This window comes from Triticum urartu, chromosome 3A (genome assembly GCF_056163025.1).
Source record: "Triticum urartu cultivar PI428250 chromosome 3A, HENAU_Tu73, whole genome shotgun sequence".
Lineage (NCBI taxonomy): Eukaryota > Viridiplantae > Streptophyta > Magnoliopsida > Poales > Poaceae > Triticum > Triticum urartu.
In genome coordinates this window covers 77,146,640-77,162,825 of record NC_141875.1, presented here as the reverse complement: position 1 = coordinate 77,162,825, position 16,186 = coordinate 77,146,640, and positions in this window count along the sequence as shown.

The window sequence follows — 16,186 nt, the reverse complement described above, 5'->3', positions numbered from 1 at the left end:
GTGGCAAGGCTACTCCTTCAAGTCGGCTCACCAACGCGCCACCGTCTTCAGAAGGCGACTTCGGCGCCACGCCCCTTGGAGACCGGCACCGCCAGCTCGACGATCCCAGACGCCGAAGCGACGAGCGCCGCGCCCATTGGGTGGGTGCGAGGAGGCGGCACGGGCCCGCTGAACCAGGCGCTTCTGGATGTCCAGACAAAGTTGCGAGCTGAGAGCGACGCTATCCAAAACTGCACCAAGGCGCACCTGGCGTCGTGGGCAGCCATCCGGGTATGCTTTCTCCTTTGTCTTTGTTTTCTTATTCCTATCTGTGGGGGCGCGCCAGCGCACCCACTGGGTGTAGTCCCCGAGTTTCGGGCCGGCTGCTGAGTAGGCGGCCCGGAACTCCAGTTGGCGAGTTCCAGGTACTAACTTTTGTCTGAATAACTTGTCGCAGGACTATCACAACCTCCGTGTCACCGCCTTCAACCGCAACGTTGAAGAGCTGGGCAAGCGGACCGCCGACTTGTCGGAGAGCCGGAGTGAGTCCTTTTTCTTCTTTGCGGGGGCGCGCTGGCGCACCCGCGGGCTGTAGTCCCCGAGATTCGGGCCGATTGCTGAGCAGTCGGCCTGGATCTCCCCGGCGACCTTCTTTCTTGATGACTTAACGCCCTGCTTCTTTCTCTTCAGAGGCCAATGCCACTCTTCAACAGCAGCTGAGCGAAGCCCATACCACATTGCGCGCCAAGGGGGAGGAGTGCAGCAAGCTCGCCGCAGAGCGCGATCTACTGGCCACACAATTGGCAGAGCTGAAGGAGCTGCTTAAGAAGACGCAGAAGGAGGCGGAAGAGGAGGAGGCCGCCCTCCTGGACGAGTTCGCGAGCGAGTGCTCCTCCTGGACTGACAAGGAGGCAATGCTGGCCTCCGGCTTCCACAAGATCGAGGACCTCGTTGACGGTGAGCTTCTTTGCTTTTCTTCTTCGAGCCGCCGACTATAGGTCGAGCCGACTCCTGGTTTTTTGACTTGTTCTTCATTCTTTCCGTCTTGGCAGACTTCTTCCCCGGCCACTCGCAGGCCGCCATTCAAGCTATCGAGGCTGATCGCGAGGAGCGGAGGGCGGATGGCGCGGAGATCGCCGCCGATGCCCCCCGGACCCTTGACGAGCATATTCTGAGCATTGGGGCTCGTCTGTGGCCGGCCCACCGGATGCTGCGCCGGCTTCAACGTGTCGGCGCCCAAACGATCGCTGCCCTGTGGCCAGACATGCAGGCTCCGCGCACCCCCAATCGGACTGTCGACTGGCTGGAGGTCGCGGCTGGCCGTCTTGAAGCCTGTAAGGGTTCCTCGGCCCGGGCTGGAGCGCGCCGAGCCTTGGAATTCGTCAAGGCGTGGTATCCGGGGCTGGACCTAGACCGGCTGGCCACACTCCGGTCAGAGGCACAGCCGGAGCTGGCAGCCGCGGAAGACGCCCTTGTCAAGCGTGCGGCGGCGATCGCCGAGTACACCGACACCAGCATCTTTGTCCCCGAGCGGGCTGAAGATGGCGGGGGGGTACCGCCGGAGTGGTTTGGGATGAACCCAGACTACGGCGAGGACTCGGCGGAGGTGATCGGCTCCAGCGTCGAGGAGGAAGACGAGGCGGAGGATGGAAGCGAGACGGAGGCACCGGAAGACGGAGCGGACGGCCAGCCTCAGCTCGACCGCGCCTCCAGCAACGAGCCGTGCCCGCCCGAGCCGACTGCCGCCGGAGGTGATCAAGCCGAGACCGCCCAGCCGGCCGCCCCAACATCCAACACCGCCGTCTCCTCTGATCCTCCGAACCCGTCTGCCGCCTCCTAGGCTGCCACCTTATCTTTGTTTTACCTATTTTAATAGTCTTTGAAGAACTTGTTAATTCGCACAAATCCACCCGCGGGGTGTATTTTGAACTTCTGCTCGAAGGTTCGGCCAAGGGCCTTTGTTATGTAAATATTCATCCGACTTCTATCTTTTCTTACTCATTGCTCTTTTGGCTTTTTCCTTTGCCGCCTTCCCTCAGTTGCCGTCTTTGTCAGTCGGATAGCCGCTCTGCGGACTGCTGCTGGATCAAATTCTTGGTCACTTCGAGAAGGCAGGTACTTAGCCGTTTTAGAGTTTTTTGGCAAGTCGGATAGAAGGCGGCGAGCCGACCGTTCAAGAGTCGGTTTGCGAAAAAAGGCTGGAAGCCGGCTTCAAGCTATGTTTATGCTTTGAGTCCTCAGCCATTTTTCATGTGGACGCCCATTCTTCCTTACTCCTGCCCACCAGACAGTCGCTCTGTGAGCTGCGGCTTCTGACCGGAGACGGCTTAGGCGCCACACACTACTTGTCCGGCTGCAGGAAGCATTTCATAGCGCAGGGCGGCAAGTCCCCGGGCCGACCAGTTGAACCCGGTGCCAAGCGGCATAACAAAGAGTAATATACTCGAAGGCATAATTCTTATCATATAGATAAAAGAGGGCAGTCCCCGAGCTCTTCTCGGGGGGGGGGGGGCGAAGTCTTGGTACTTTTAATACAAAAGGTAGCGTGATACATACTGCGTTTAACTGTAAAATTTTCGGAGGAGATTTGCATTCCATGGTCGCTCTGTCTCTTTGCCGGAGTTGTCTCTCTTGCGTGCTTGGGGCTTCTGAGCGTCGATCAGGTAGTAGGAGTCGTTACCCAGCACTTTGCTGATGATGAAGGGGCCTTCCCAAGGCGCCGACAGCTTGTGCTGGCCGGCTGTTCGCTGGATCAGTCGGAGCACAAGGTCGCCCTCTTGGAAAGATCTCGGCCTGACCTTCCTATTGTAGTATCTGCGTAGGCTCTGCTGGTAGATGCTGGACCGGCTGAGTGCCAACAGCCGGCCCTCTTCCAGCAGATCGACGTCATCTTGACGTGCTTCTTCTGCTTCTTCCTCGGTGTACATGGTGACTCGCGGGGAATCGAACTCTATGTCCGTTGGGATGACGGCTTCAGCAACGTAGACGAGAAAGAAAGGCGTGAAGCCGGTTGACCTGTTTGGAGTCGTGCGCAGACTCCAGAGGACGGCTGTCAACTCATCGAGCCAGCAGCCAGCCGAGCACTCCAGAGGCTCGACCAGTCGGGGCTTGATGCCGGACAGGATGAGGCCGTTTGCTCGCTCCACCTGGCCGTTTGACTGTGGATGGGCGACGGATGCTAGGTCCAGTCAGATGCCCTGTGTCGCGCAGAAACGGGCCAAGGCGCCTTTGGCAAAATTCGTGTCGTTGTCGGTGATGATGTTGTGTGGTACGCCGTACCGAATTATGATGTCGAAGATGAAAGTCACGGTAGTCGGACCATTCAGTTTCTTGATTGGCTTCGCTTCTATCCACTTGGTGAACTTGTCCACCGCGACAAGTAAGTGAGTCAGGCCACCTCGTGCCATCTTGAATGGTCCCACCATGTCTAGGCCCCAAACTGCGAAGGGCCAGGCAATGGGGATGGTCTTGAGTGCAGAAGCCGGCTGATGCGGCTTGGAGCGGAACTTCTGGCACCCTTTGCATTTTTTGACCAATTCCTTGGCCTCTTCTAAGGCCGTTGGCCAAAAGAAACCGTGTCGTAAGGCTTTGGCGACGAGTGCTCTTGAAGCCGCATGGTGGCCGCACTCGCCTTGATAGATGTCTTTGAGAATTGCTTGGCCTTGCTCTGGTTCTACGTAGCATTGGTAGACACCAGTGACGTTGCGCCTGACCAGCTCTCTGTTGACTATGGTGTAGGCTGCCACTCGACATTGTACTTGCCGAGCTAAGATCTCATCAGTCGGCAGCTCTTTTCTCACCAGATATTTGAGGATGGGTTGGGCCCATGAGGGTGCTGCTATTTCTTCGACTGCCAGAACTGCGACTTGGACGAGGGCGTCTGGGCTGGGAGGCGGCGGGCTGGAGTCAGCAACCGCTTGCTGGATTAATGAAGTCCCCGGGCCGACTGGTGCAGCCCTCGGGCCGAGTTCTGGAGTCTTCGGGCTGGCCTCCGCAGTCCCCGGGCCGGGTTTTGCAGTCCCTAGGCCGGCTTCGACTGTGGCGGCTTTGGAGCCATCTGCCAAAACTCTCGTACCGTCTGATGGGGTTCTGGAATCGGATCCGACTTCTTCAGGGGGAGCCGACACAAAGATGGAGTCTGATTCTGGTGAAGGCTTGACAGACGGCTTGAGGAGGCGCTGAAGGGCGACACCGGATGGTATTGCTTGGCGGGTAGAGCCGATTCGTGCCAGGGCGTCTGCTTGGTCGTTGTCGTTTCTTGGCACATGGAGGAACTCTCACCCCTCAAAATATCCACTGAGTTGTTGCACAAGGAAATGGTAACTCGCCATGTTTGCATCTTTGGCGTCCCAGTCGCCAGACGACTGCTGGACCACTAAGTCCGAGTCGCCATAACACAGGATCCGGCGAATGCCAAGTTCTTTGGCAAGCCAGAGCCCGTGAATGAGCGCCTCGTATTCGACGATGTTGTTGGAGGCGGCAAAGTGGATTTGCAGTGCGTATTTGAGCTTGTCGCCTTTAGGAGAAGTGAGGACAACTCCGGCTCCCAAGCTGGTGCGCATCTTGGAGCCGTCGAAATGCATCCGCTAATGGGTGGAGTTAGGCGCTGGTGGTAGGTACTGGGTCTCGGCCCAGTCGACGAGGAAGTCGGCCAGTGCTTGTGACTTGATGGCGGTGCGGGGCTGGTAGTAGATGGTGTAGGGAGCCAGCTCTATGGCCCATTTGGCCACTCGGCCAGAAGCATCTCGGCTTCCGATGATCTCGGCAAGTGGGGCCGTGCAGACCACAGTGATTGGATGCTCTTGAAAGTAAGGCTTCAACTTCTTGGCGGCAAAGTGCACGCCATAGCACATCTTCTGGTAGTGGGGGTAGTTCTGCTTGGAGGCCGACAACACTTCGCTTAGGTAATATATCGGTCTCTGGACAGGTAGTGCCTTGCCTTCCTCCTTGCATTCCACTACAATGACTGTGCTGACTACCCGGCTGGTGGCGGCGATGTACAGGAGCATGGGCTCCTTAGGAGTCGGAGCCGCCAGAACGGGTGGAGTAGTCAACATGTTCTTCAACTGGAGAAAGGCTTTGTCCGCCTTGTGGTTCCACTCGAAAAAGGTGGTCTTCTTCATGAGCTGGTATAAGGGGAGAGCTTTCTCGCCCAGCCGACTGATGAATCGGCTGACGGACGCCAAGCAACCAGTGAATTTTTGCACGTCCAGCAGTCGGCCGGGTACCTCCATCCTCTCAATGGCCTTGATCTTTACAGGTTTGCACTCTATGCCACGTTCAGAGACCAGGAAACTAAGGAGTTGGTCGGCTGGTACTCCGAAAACGCACTTCTCAGGGTTGAGCTTGATCTGGAATCGGCGCAGGTTCTCAAAGGTCTCCTTGAGGTCTTCCAGCAGTGTTCCATGCTTCTCCATCTTCACCACCACATCGTCCATGTAGACATGGGCGTTTCTGCCGAGTTGCTTGAGGAGGCACTTCTGCATGCAACGCTGAAAGGTGGCGCCGGCATTCCTCAAGCCGAACGTCATGGTTAGGTAGCAGAAGGCTCCAAACGGTGTGATGAAGGTGGTCTTCAGTCTGTCAGCCGGGTTCAGCTTGATCTGGTGATATCCTGAATATGCATCCAAGAAGCTCAACAGCTCGCATCCGGCTGTGGAGTCTATCACCTGATCAATTCTTGGCAAAGCAAACGGGTCCTTGGGGCAAGCCTTGTTGAGGCTTGTGTAGTCAATACACATTCGCCACTGCTTGTTCTTCTTCAGCACCAGGACCGGGTTGGCTAGCCACTCTGGAAAGAATACTTCCATAATGAAGCCGGCTGCTAGGAGTCGGGCTATCTCTTCTCCGACAACTCTTCTCTTTTCTTCTGATAGGCGGCGCAAGGGCTGCCTGACTGGCTTCGCATCAGATCAGACATGTAACTTGTGCTCGGCGAATTCCGTAGGTACACCTGGCATGTCTTTGGGGGACCATGCGAAGATGTACCGATTCTCATGGAGGAAATCGACGAGCTCGCCTTCCTATTTGCTGTCGAGGTTTGCGCCTACGGCAGCGTACCTCTCTGGGTGCTCCGGATCCAAGGGTATCTTCTTTGTCTCTTTGGCCGACTTGAACGAACCCTCAGCCTCCAACTCCTTGGGTTTAGGCGACACCTCTAGCTGCTTGCCGGCCATCGCCACAACCCGGTCAAGGAGCCGCTTCTCGGCCGCGATCTACTTTCAGCCGCACAGGCAGACGACTTCCGGTAGTCGCCGGCTACGGTCAGAATCCCCTTGGAACTAGGCATCTTCATCTTGAGGTAGGCGTAGTGGGGGACCGCCATGAACTTGGCCAGGCGGGTCGACCAAGTAATGCATGATATGGGCTCTCGAGATCCACCACCTCAAACCAAACTGACTCTCGGCGGAAGTGATCTTTGTCTCCAAAGAGGACGTCTATCAGGATCTTGCCGATTGGTGAGCAGGAAAGGCCAGGAACAATGCCGTGGAATACAGTCCGGCTGCTCTGAAGCTGTCTTTACTTGATTCCTAACTTCTCCATGGTGTCCTTGTACAGGATGTTGATGTTGCTACCTCTGTCTATCAGAACTCGCGAGAAACGAGCAGCTCGCCTATCTGTGGCAAAGGTGGCATCCAAGACCAAGGCATAGGAGCCCGGGCTCGGCATCACCTCTGGGTGATCAGCTCTGCTCCAGCTGATAGGCTTCTCGGACCAGTGCATGAATTCTGGTGTCTCTGATGCTACTGCATTCACCTCTTGCTGCTGCAGCCGCCTGCTGCGTGGATCATCAGCCACACTAGTAAATACCACATAGGCTCCGTGCTCTTCGGGGTACTCGTCTTGTACTGCGCCGACTGGCCTGACAGCCGGCTGCTGGGGCGGAGGCGGAGGCTGTTGCCCAGCAGGCGGGGGAGGCAGGAGGCCGTCTCCTTTGGCGATCCTGGTGAGCCAGTGGCACTTTCCGGGTGGTGTGATTCGACGGCTTCGCGCCGCTGTGGAACTTGCAAGGACCATCCAGAGTCTGCTCGTATGAGAAAGCCGGCAACTAGTTGGGCTTGCCGCCTTTCTGTCGCTTGGGTGGAGGCTGCCCTTCCGGCTGCTGGTCTTCGACTGTCACCACCTGCCGGCTGTTGGAAGCCGGCTGTGGGGCCTTGCGCTTGTGGTCGCCCTACTGTTGTCGCCGACTGGCGTCTCCAGCCGGAGTTCTAGGAGCCTGAGGGGCCACTTTGCCAGTCGCACTAACTTGAATCTCCGCCTTCATGGAGGAGTCGGCCGTGGCATACTTGTCTGCTATGATCAGCAGCTCGTCGAGGGTTTCTGACTCGTCGTAGAGGAGCTTGTACTTGAGGAGGGTGCCTTCTCTGCACCCGGTGGTGAAGTACTCGATAGCCTGCACCTCGTGCATGCCCTCACAAGAGTTTCGGAGCTCGGCCCAATGCGTGGGGTAGTCGCGAGTCGACTCGTTTGGGCCTTGCAAGCACAAGGAAAGCTGGCGAGGTTTGGGAGGACGCTTGTACGTGCTTGTGAAGTTGCGGACGAATGCATCGATGAAGTCGACCCAGCTGTTGATGCTGCGGGGCTTCAAGCTGTTCAGCCATGTCCGGGCCGTGCCCTGGAGCATGAGCGGAACGTATTTTACGGCAACGCGCTTGTTGCCGTTCGCTATGTTGACGGCCGTGGAGTAGTCAACCAGCCAGTCCTCCGGCTTCACGGAGCCGGTGTACTTGGGCGTGTCTCTTGGGAGCGTGAACCCTTTGGGAAAGGGCTCGTCTCGAATGCGGGGCCCGAAACAAGGCGGACCTAACTCGTCTTCTTCTTGCAGCGCCAGGGATAGGTGAAGTCGGTCGATCCGGTGGCGGGCGTCGTTTTCCCCGACTCCCTCTCGGCGGCCAAGGCAGTCACCGAGAGTCGGATGGTCAACATGCGGCGGGGAGACTCGCCTTTCCTTGCGAGGAGGAGGAGGCGCACAGTCGTCTCGTCATTCTACTGCTCTTGGGCGGCCGTCTTGGTCGCGCTCTATGGTAATGCAAGTCCGACTGCGGCTGACAGCCGGATCCTTGTCTTTCCTTCCTCGGGCGCCGCCAGTCGGCGTCCGAGACGTCGCGCCTTGGTCTCGGCGTGGAGGCGGGTCGTCGTTTTGTTGCTGCGGCGCCTCTGTGCGGCAACCGGCCTCGTTCTGCGCGGCAGCCGCGTCGAGGAGCCACTGGACTCACTCCGTCATCAGGCGGCGCTCTTCGCCCTCGAAGTTGTCCAGCTCGTCCGCCGCCGCCTGAGCGGCTCGAATATTCTCCACAGGCGTGGCGTACACAGGGCGATTTGCCCCGAATAGGTTGGCGATGGCCACGCCGCACTATTGTACCGCGCCTAGGCGGCTGGGACCAGTTGGGGCTAGCGAGCCACCTACAGCGCGATCCATCTCACGCTGGTAGGCTTCTGACAAGCGTCTCATGCTAGCCAGCTTCTTCGCGCCTTCGACAAGCTGAAGGCGGCGCGCCTCCAACGTCTCCGCGTCAGCGTCTTCCGGAATGGGCGCGGTGAGGTCTTGCAGTGCCGCGCCAAGTGGGTCATGCGCTCATCCGCCGGGATGCTCGTCATGACTGATGGCGAGCACCTCTGTGACGGTGCTTCCGTCGCTCTCCGCGTGAGGGAGCGACTCGTCGTAGACCACCACATTGGTGGGGAACGCGTCGAGTGACGCGGTGTCGGAGTCGACCAGCATCGGGTCGGTGGAGCCTACAGACTCCAAGTCCACGGCAGGCTTGCCGGCGACGTGGAGTTGGTCAAGGAGGCCCGCGAGGAGGCTCTCGGGGCCGCCCGTGCCTGCGTCGGATGCAGGCTCGTCGGAGAGGCGAACCTCGCCGACAAGATCGGCGAGGCAGCTGGCTGCGCAGGCGATCTCAGCGCCGTGCAGTGCGTCGGCGCAAACTCCGTCTGGCGTGCCGGGCTGGCTGCGCTCGCCAGGGAGAAAAAGAGTTCCCGTCCAGAGCAGGTCTCCGGACGACGGTGCACCAGGCCCCACGGTGGGCGCCAAATGTCGGGGGTTGGGTGCGACATATGCCAAAGGATGGCTTATCATGGTGGGGGTGAGTAGAACGTCGCCGGTGCCTGGAAACGGGATAAGGCGAAGGCATGCACGCTGGTGAATCTTACCCAGCTTCGTGGCTCTCCGTGGAGATAATACCCCTACTGCTGCTCTGCGGGGTCTTCGCATGATCACTATGGCAAAGTGTGTACATGGTTGCTCCTTGAGCTGTTTCCTGGAGGTAGGAGAAGGCAAGGCTAGCTCTCTCCTTCCTATATGATCTGGTCTAGTGCTAATGGATTCCAACCCTTTGCATGGATGCCCGGGGGGTTTATATAGGCCTACTCCCAGGGGTACAACGGTAATCCGGCTGGACACGGGCCCAGCCGTTAGTCTCTCTGGCCGCCGTCTTATCCGCCGACTCCTGGGGCCCGTCGACTGGTGGGCCCCGCCGACTGGCTCGGTACGGAGCCGACAGGCCGCGTCCGTCGCGGGCGGGTCTTGCCGGCTGTAGATTACTGTAGCCGTGCCTCTAATGACGCGGGCTCGGTCATGGGGTCGTGGTGACAGCTCCGCCGATGGCAGGCGATCACTGTGGCCACTCCCTGTCGCGTCTGGTTAATGGCGCGTGGGGCCCGTGGGAGGGGCCGGCTGACTGGTGGCGCTCTCGCCGCCTTCCGTACGTCCGTCGACTGGTGGGACCCGTTGTCCCTGGGTCGTACCGGCAGGCCGTCGTGGGCACAGGACTCCGCCCTCTGGGGCTGACGTCAGGGCTGGCATGGCAACAGTGTCGCGCCGGGCGGAGATCTCCACGGGTATGGCGTACTGTGGCCACGCCTGCCCTTGGAAAAGGGTGGGAGTGGGCCTTACTGTGGCCACTCCCCGTCCCGTCCCTCTTTATGAGGGCATGGGGGTTGTTGGTGTCGTGGGCCGACTCCCCATGGCCGGCTTCTCTGGAAGTCGCCAGTCAGGAGTCGGCTCATCCTGAAGTCGTCCTCGGGACTCGGCCGCGAGTGGGCAGTCGGCTGCCTCGCAGCCGACTCTCAGAAGGCGGCTCTTCGTTCTGGGGTCTTAAGGAATGCAGCCTGCCCTGATGTCTTGAAAGGTTCTGGGCCTGGGTTGGCCTACCCGTGACCCATTACTCCGACAAGGAGCATTTTGAAACGCATTGCATTGCTGGAAGAGGGAATTAGTTGGCATGTGGGTTCAGGTGAACACATAAATATTTAGGAAGATCCGTGGATCCCAAGAGGAACAACACGACGGCCAATTTCGCAGTGAGGAAATGCAGTGATCACCCGTGTGTCTGATCTGATCGACCCGGTAACTGAGAGTTGGGACGAGGAACTGTTACGTGACCTGTTTTGTGAAGTGGATGTGAAGGACGACGGTGCACCAGGCCCCACGGTGGGCGCCAAATGTCGGGGGTTGGGTGTGACATATGCCAAAGGATGGCTTATCATGGTGGGGGCGAGTAGAACGTCGCCGGTGGCTGGAAACGGGATAAGGCGAAGGCATGCACGCCGACGAATCTTACCCAGCTTCGAGGCTCTCCGTGGAGATAATACCCCTACTGCTGCTCTGCGGGGTCTTCGCATGATCACTATGGCAAAGTGTGTACATGGTTGCTCCTTGAGCTGTTTCCTGGAGGTAGGAGAAGGCAAGGCTAGCTCTCTCCTTTCTATATGATCTGGTCTAGTGCTAATGGATTCCAACCCTTTGCATGGATGCCCTGGGGGGTTTATATAGGCCTACCCCCCAGGGGTACAATGGTAATCCGGCTGGACGCGGGCCCAGCCGTCAGTCTCTCTGGCCGCCGTCTTATCCGCCGACTCCTGGGGCCCGTCGACTAGTGGGCCCCGCCGACTGCCTCGGTACGGAGCCGACATGCCGCGTCCGCCGCGGGCGGGTCTTGCCGGCTGTAGATTACTGTAGCCGTGCCTCTAATGACGCGGGCTCGGTCGTGGGGTCGTGGCGACAGCTCCGCCGGTGGCGGGCTATCACTGTGTCCACTCCCTGTCGCGTCTGGTTAATGGCGCGTGGGGCCCGTGGGAGGGGCCGGCCGACTCCTGAGGGCCGACTCCCAACTGGGCCGACTGGTGGCGCTCTCGCCGCCTTCTGTACGTCCGCCGACTGGTAGGACCCGTCGTCCCTGGGTCATACCGGCAGGCCGTCGTGGGCACAGGACTCCGCCCTCTGAGGCTGACGTCAGGGCCGGCATGGCAACAGTGTCGCGCCGGGCGGAGATCTCCGCGGGTACGGCGTACTGTGGCCACGCCTGCCCTTGGAAAAGGGTGGGAGTGGACCTTACTGTGGCCACTCCCCGTCCCGTCCCTCTTTATGAGGCATGGGGGTTGTTAGCGTCGCGGGCCGACTCCCCATGGCCGGCTTCTCTGGAAGTCGCCAGTCAGGAGTCGGCTCATCCTGAAGTCGTCCTCGGGACTCGGCCGCGAGTGGGCAGTCGGCTGCCTCGCAGCCGACTCTCAGAAGGCGGCTCTTCGTTCTGGGGTCTTAAGGAATGCAGCCTGCCCTGATGTCTTGAAAGGTTCTGGGCCTGGGTTGGCCTACCCGTGACCCATTACTCCGACAAGGAGCATTTTGAAACGCATTGCATTGCTGGAAGAGGGAATTAGTTGGCATGTGGGTTCAGGTGAACACATAAATATTTAGGAAGATCCGTGGATCCCAAGAGGAACAACACGACGGCCAATTTCGCAGTGAGGAAATGCAGTGATCACCCGTGTGTCTGATCTGATCGACCTGGTAACTGAGAGTTGGGACGAGGAACTGTTACGTGACCTGTTTTGTGAAGTGGATGTGAAGGACGACGGTGCACCAGGCCCCACGGTGGGCGCCAAATGTCGGGGGTTGGGTGTGACATATGCCAAAGGATGGCTTATCATGGTGGGGGCGAGTAGAACGTCGCCGGTGGCTGGAAACGGGATAAGGCGAAGGCATGCACGCCGACGAATCTTACCCAGCTTCGAGGCTCTCCGTGGAGATAATACCCCTACTGCTGCTCTGCGGGGTCTTCGCATGATCACTATGGCAAAGTGTGTACATGGTTGCTCCTTGAGCTGTTTCCTGGAGGTAGGAGAAGGCAAGGCTAGCTCTCTCCTTTCTATATGATCTGGTCTAGTGCTAATGGATTCCAACCCTTTGCATGGATGCCCTGGGGGGTTTATATAGGCCTACCCCCCAGGGGTACAATGGTAATCCGGCTGGACGCGGGCCCAGCCGTCAGTCTCTCTGGCCGCCGTCTTATCCGCCGACTCCTGGGGCCCGTCGACTAGTGGGCCCCGCCGACTGCCTCGGTACGGAGCCGACATGCCGCGTCCGCCGCGGGCGGGTCTTGCCGGCTGTAGATTACTGTAGCCGTGCCTCTAATGACGCGGGCTCGGTCGTGGGGTCGTGGCGACAGCTCCGCCGGTGGCGGGCTATCACTGTGTCCACTCCCTGTCGCGTCTGGTTAATGGCGCGTGGGGCCCGTGGGAGGGGCCGGCCGACTCCTGAGGGCCGACTCCCAACTGGGCCGACTGGTGGCGCTCTCGCCGCCTTCTGTACGTCCGCCGACTGGTAGGACCCGTCGTCCCTGGGTCATACCGGCAGGCCGTCGTGGGCACAGGACTCCGCCCTCTGAGGCTGACGTCAGGGCCGGCATGGCAACAGTGTCGCGCCGGGCGGAGATCTCCGCGGGTACGGCGTACTGTGGCCACGCCTGCCCTTGGAAAAGGGTGGGAGTGGACCTTACTGTGGCCACTCCCCGTCCCGTCCCTCTTTATGAGGCATGGGGGTTGTTAGCGTCGCGGGCCGACTCCCCATGGCCGGCTTCTCTGGAAGTCGCCAGTCAGGAGTCGGCTCATCCTGAAGTCGTCCTCGGGACTCGGCCGCGAGTGGGCAGTCGGCTGCCTCGCAGCCGACTCTCAGAAGGCGGCTCTTCGTTCTGGGGTCTTAAGGAATGCAGCCTGCCCTGATGTCTTGAAAGGTTCTGGGCCTGGGTTGGCCTACCCGTGACCCATTACTCCGACAAGGAGCATTTTGAAACGCATTGCATTGCTGGAAGAGGGAATTAGTTGGCATGTGGGTTCAGGTGAACACATAAATATTTAGGAAGATCCGTGGATCCCAAGAGGAACAACACGACGGCCAATTTCGCAGTGAGGAAATGCAGTGATCACCCGTGTGTCTGATCTGATCGACCTGGTAACTGAGAGTTGGGACGAGGAACTGTTACGTGACCTGTTTTGTGAAGTGGATGTGAAGGACGACGGTGCACCAGGCCCCACGGTGGGCGCCAAATGTCGGGGGTTGGGTGTGACATATGCCAAAGGATGGCTTATCATGGTGGGGGCGAGTAGAACGTCGCCGGTGGCTGGAAACGGGATAAGGCGAAGGCATGCACGCCGACGAATCTTACCCAGCTTCGAGGCTCTCCGTGGAGATAATACCCCTACTGCTGCTCTGCGGGGTCTTCGCATGATCACTATGGCAAAGTGTGTACATGGTTGCTCCTTGAGCTGTTTCCTGGAGGTAGGAGAAGGCAAGGCTAGCTCTCTCCTTTCTATATGATCTGGTCTAGTGCTAATGGATTCCAACCCTTTGCATGGATGCCCTGGGGGGTTTATATAGGCCTACCCCCCAGGGGTACAATGGTAATCCGGCTGGACGCGGGCCCAGCCGTCAGTCTCTCTGGCCGCCGTCTTATCCGCCGACTCCTGGGGCCCGTCGACTAGTGGGCCCCGCCGACTGCCTCGGTACGGAGCCGACAGGCCGCGTCCGCCGCGGGCGGGTCTTGCCGGCTGTAGATTACTGTAGCCGTGCCTCTAATGACGCGGGCTCGGTCGTGGGGTCGTGGCGACAGCTCCGCCGGTGGCGGGCTATCACTGTGGCCACTCCCTGTCGCGTCTGGTTAATGGCGCGTGGGGCCCGTGGGAGGGGCCGGCCGACTCCTGAGGGCCGACTCCCAACTGGGCCGACTGGTGGCGCTCTCGCCGCCTTCTGTACGTCCGCCGACTGGTAGGACCCGTCGTCCCTGGGTCATACCGGCAGGCCGTCGTGGGCACAGGACTCCGCCCTCTGAGGCTGACGTCAGGGCCGGCATGGCAACAGTGTCGCGCCGGGCGGAGATCTCCGCGGGTACGGCGTACTGTGGCCACGCCTGCCCTTGGAAAAGGGTGGGAGTGGACCTTACTGTGGCCACTCCCCGTCCCGTCCCTCTTTATGAGGCATGGGGGTTGTTAGCGTCGCGGGCCGACTCCCCATGGCCGGCTTCTCTGGAAGTCGCCAGTCAGGAGTCGGCTCATCCTGAAGTCGTCCTCGGGACTCGGCCGCGAGTGGGCAGTCGGCTGCCTCGCAGCCAACTCTCAGAAGGCGGCTCTTCGTCCTGGGGTCTTGAGAGGTGCAATCTGCCCTGATGTCTTGAAAGGTTCTGGGCCTGGGTTGGCCTACCCGTGGCCCATTACTCCGACAAGGAGCATTTTGAAACGCATTACATTGCTGGAAGAGGGAATTAGTTGGCATATGGGTTCAGGTGAACACATAAATATTTAGGAAGATCCGTGGATCCCAAGAGGAACAACAAGACGACCAATTTCGCAGTGAGGAAATGCAGTGATCACCCGTGTGTCTGATCTGATCGACCCGGTAACTGAGAGTTGGGACGAGGAACTGTTACGTGACCTGTTTTGTGAAGTGGATGTGAAGGACGCTCTGTCCATTCTTGTGAGAGCAGAGATGGAGGACCAAATTTCCTGGTACTTTGATCCAAAAGGCAAGTTTTCAGTTAAAGCTGCATATCATAGAGGTGTGGAGTTGCGTGATGAAAGGATGGGACGAGATGCTAGCTCTTCTAATGTCAATGAACAAAGTAACGGGCACCGGAACAAGTTGTGGAACATATCTATGCCTGAGAAGGTCTACATCTTCCTATGACGTTTTGTTCACAATAGTCTCCCGCTACGCATCAACATCAAGAGGAAGAGAGTCGAGCTTGATATGCGTTGCCCAGTTTGCAACCGACTCAACGAGGACGGCGGCCATTTGTTTTTCAAATGTCATGTAAATACGTGAAGCACGTGTGGAGGACCCTGGACCTGGAAGAGACCAGACTGGTTCTGTCAGAGTGTCCGAGTCTTTGGAGTCTTGAGAATGCTAACAGGGATGTGGCACTAGTCTTGTTGTGGGAGTGGTGGTCGAATAGAAATACGATCAATGCTGGTGGCCGGCCCAGGACTGCTGATGATATTAGTTTCACAGTTCCTCAACACGTCCGGGAGTTTTCTGGTGTTCCTAAAGAGCAGACGGGGATGGCAGTGAACACTGGGAAGATGAGATGGCAGAAACCTTCTGTGGATGTTGTGAAGATTAACTTTGATGCGACTTATTTTGAGAATATTGGCTCGAGAGCATGTGATGGGTTGTCCATTCGGATCAAGGCGAGTTTGTGGCAGCCAGTGCAGGGAAGTTGGATCACTTGACAGGACCACTACATGAGAAGGCTATGGCGTGCATCGAGAATGTCGAGGCTAATGCTGAAATGGGGTTTCACAGGGTGCAGTTCGAGTCCGATTCTCAGGTACCGGTGAAGCGCTTAAGTCGGGTGACCACGACCGATCGCTAATTGGGTTCCTCCTTCGGGAGACCCGTAGTTTATGCTTCGCAATTTTCGACTCTTTTGACTTCAGTTTTTGTAAGTGTGACTGTAATAAGGTTTCTCATAAACTAGCCGATTTTAGCTTCAGAGCATCTTTAATAGATGGTCCAAATATAAAAATAATTAACTTTTAAATCGTCTGAGGCCAAAAATACAGCTTCAACATACGGTCCATATGTAAAAAAAAATTGGACCGCGACCTTCTCGTGATCTAAAATACAACACCTCGTGATGCAAATATACATCACGAGATGCATCTGGTCCAAAACCAGCCGCCGCCCGCCCGCGCGCGACCTCCCGCCCGTCCACCGTCGCCCCACCGCCGCCTCCACACCCCGTCCGCCGCCTGCATCAGATCCGGCGTCGCCCCGTCACCCGTCAATGTTTCCACGCCGCCCCGCCGCCCGCCCGCCGCGGATCCGGCCCCGCCGCCCACCGCTGTTTCCACGCCGCCCCGTCGCCCGCCCGCCCGCTGTAGCTCCGTCCGCCACCCAGCAGCTCCGCCCCGCCCGGCTCTGTCCGCCACCGCC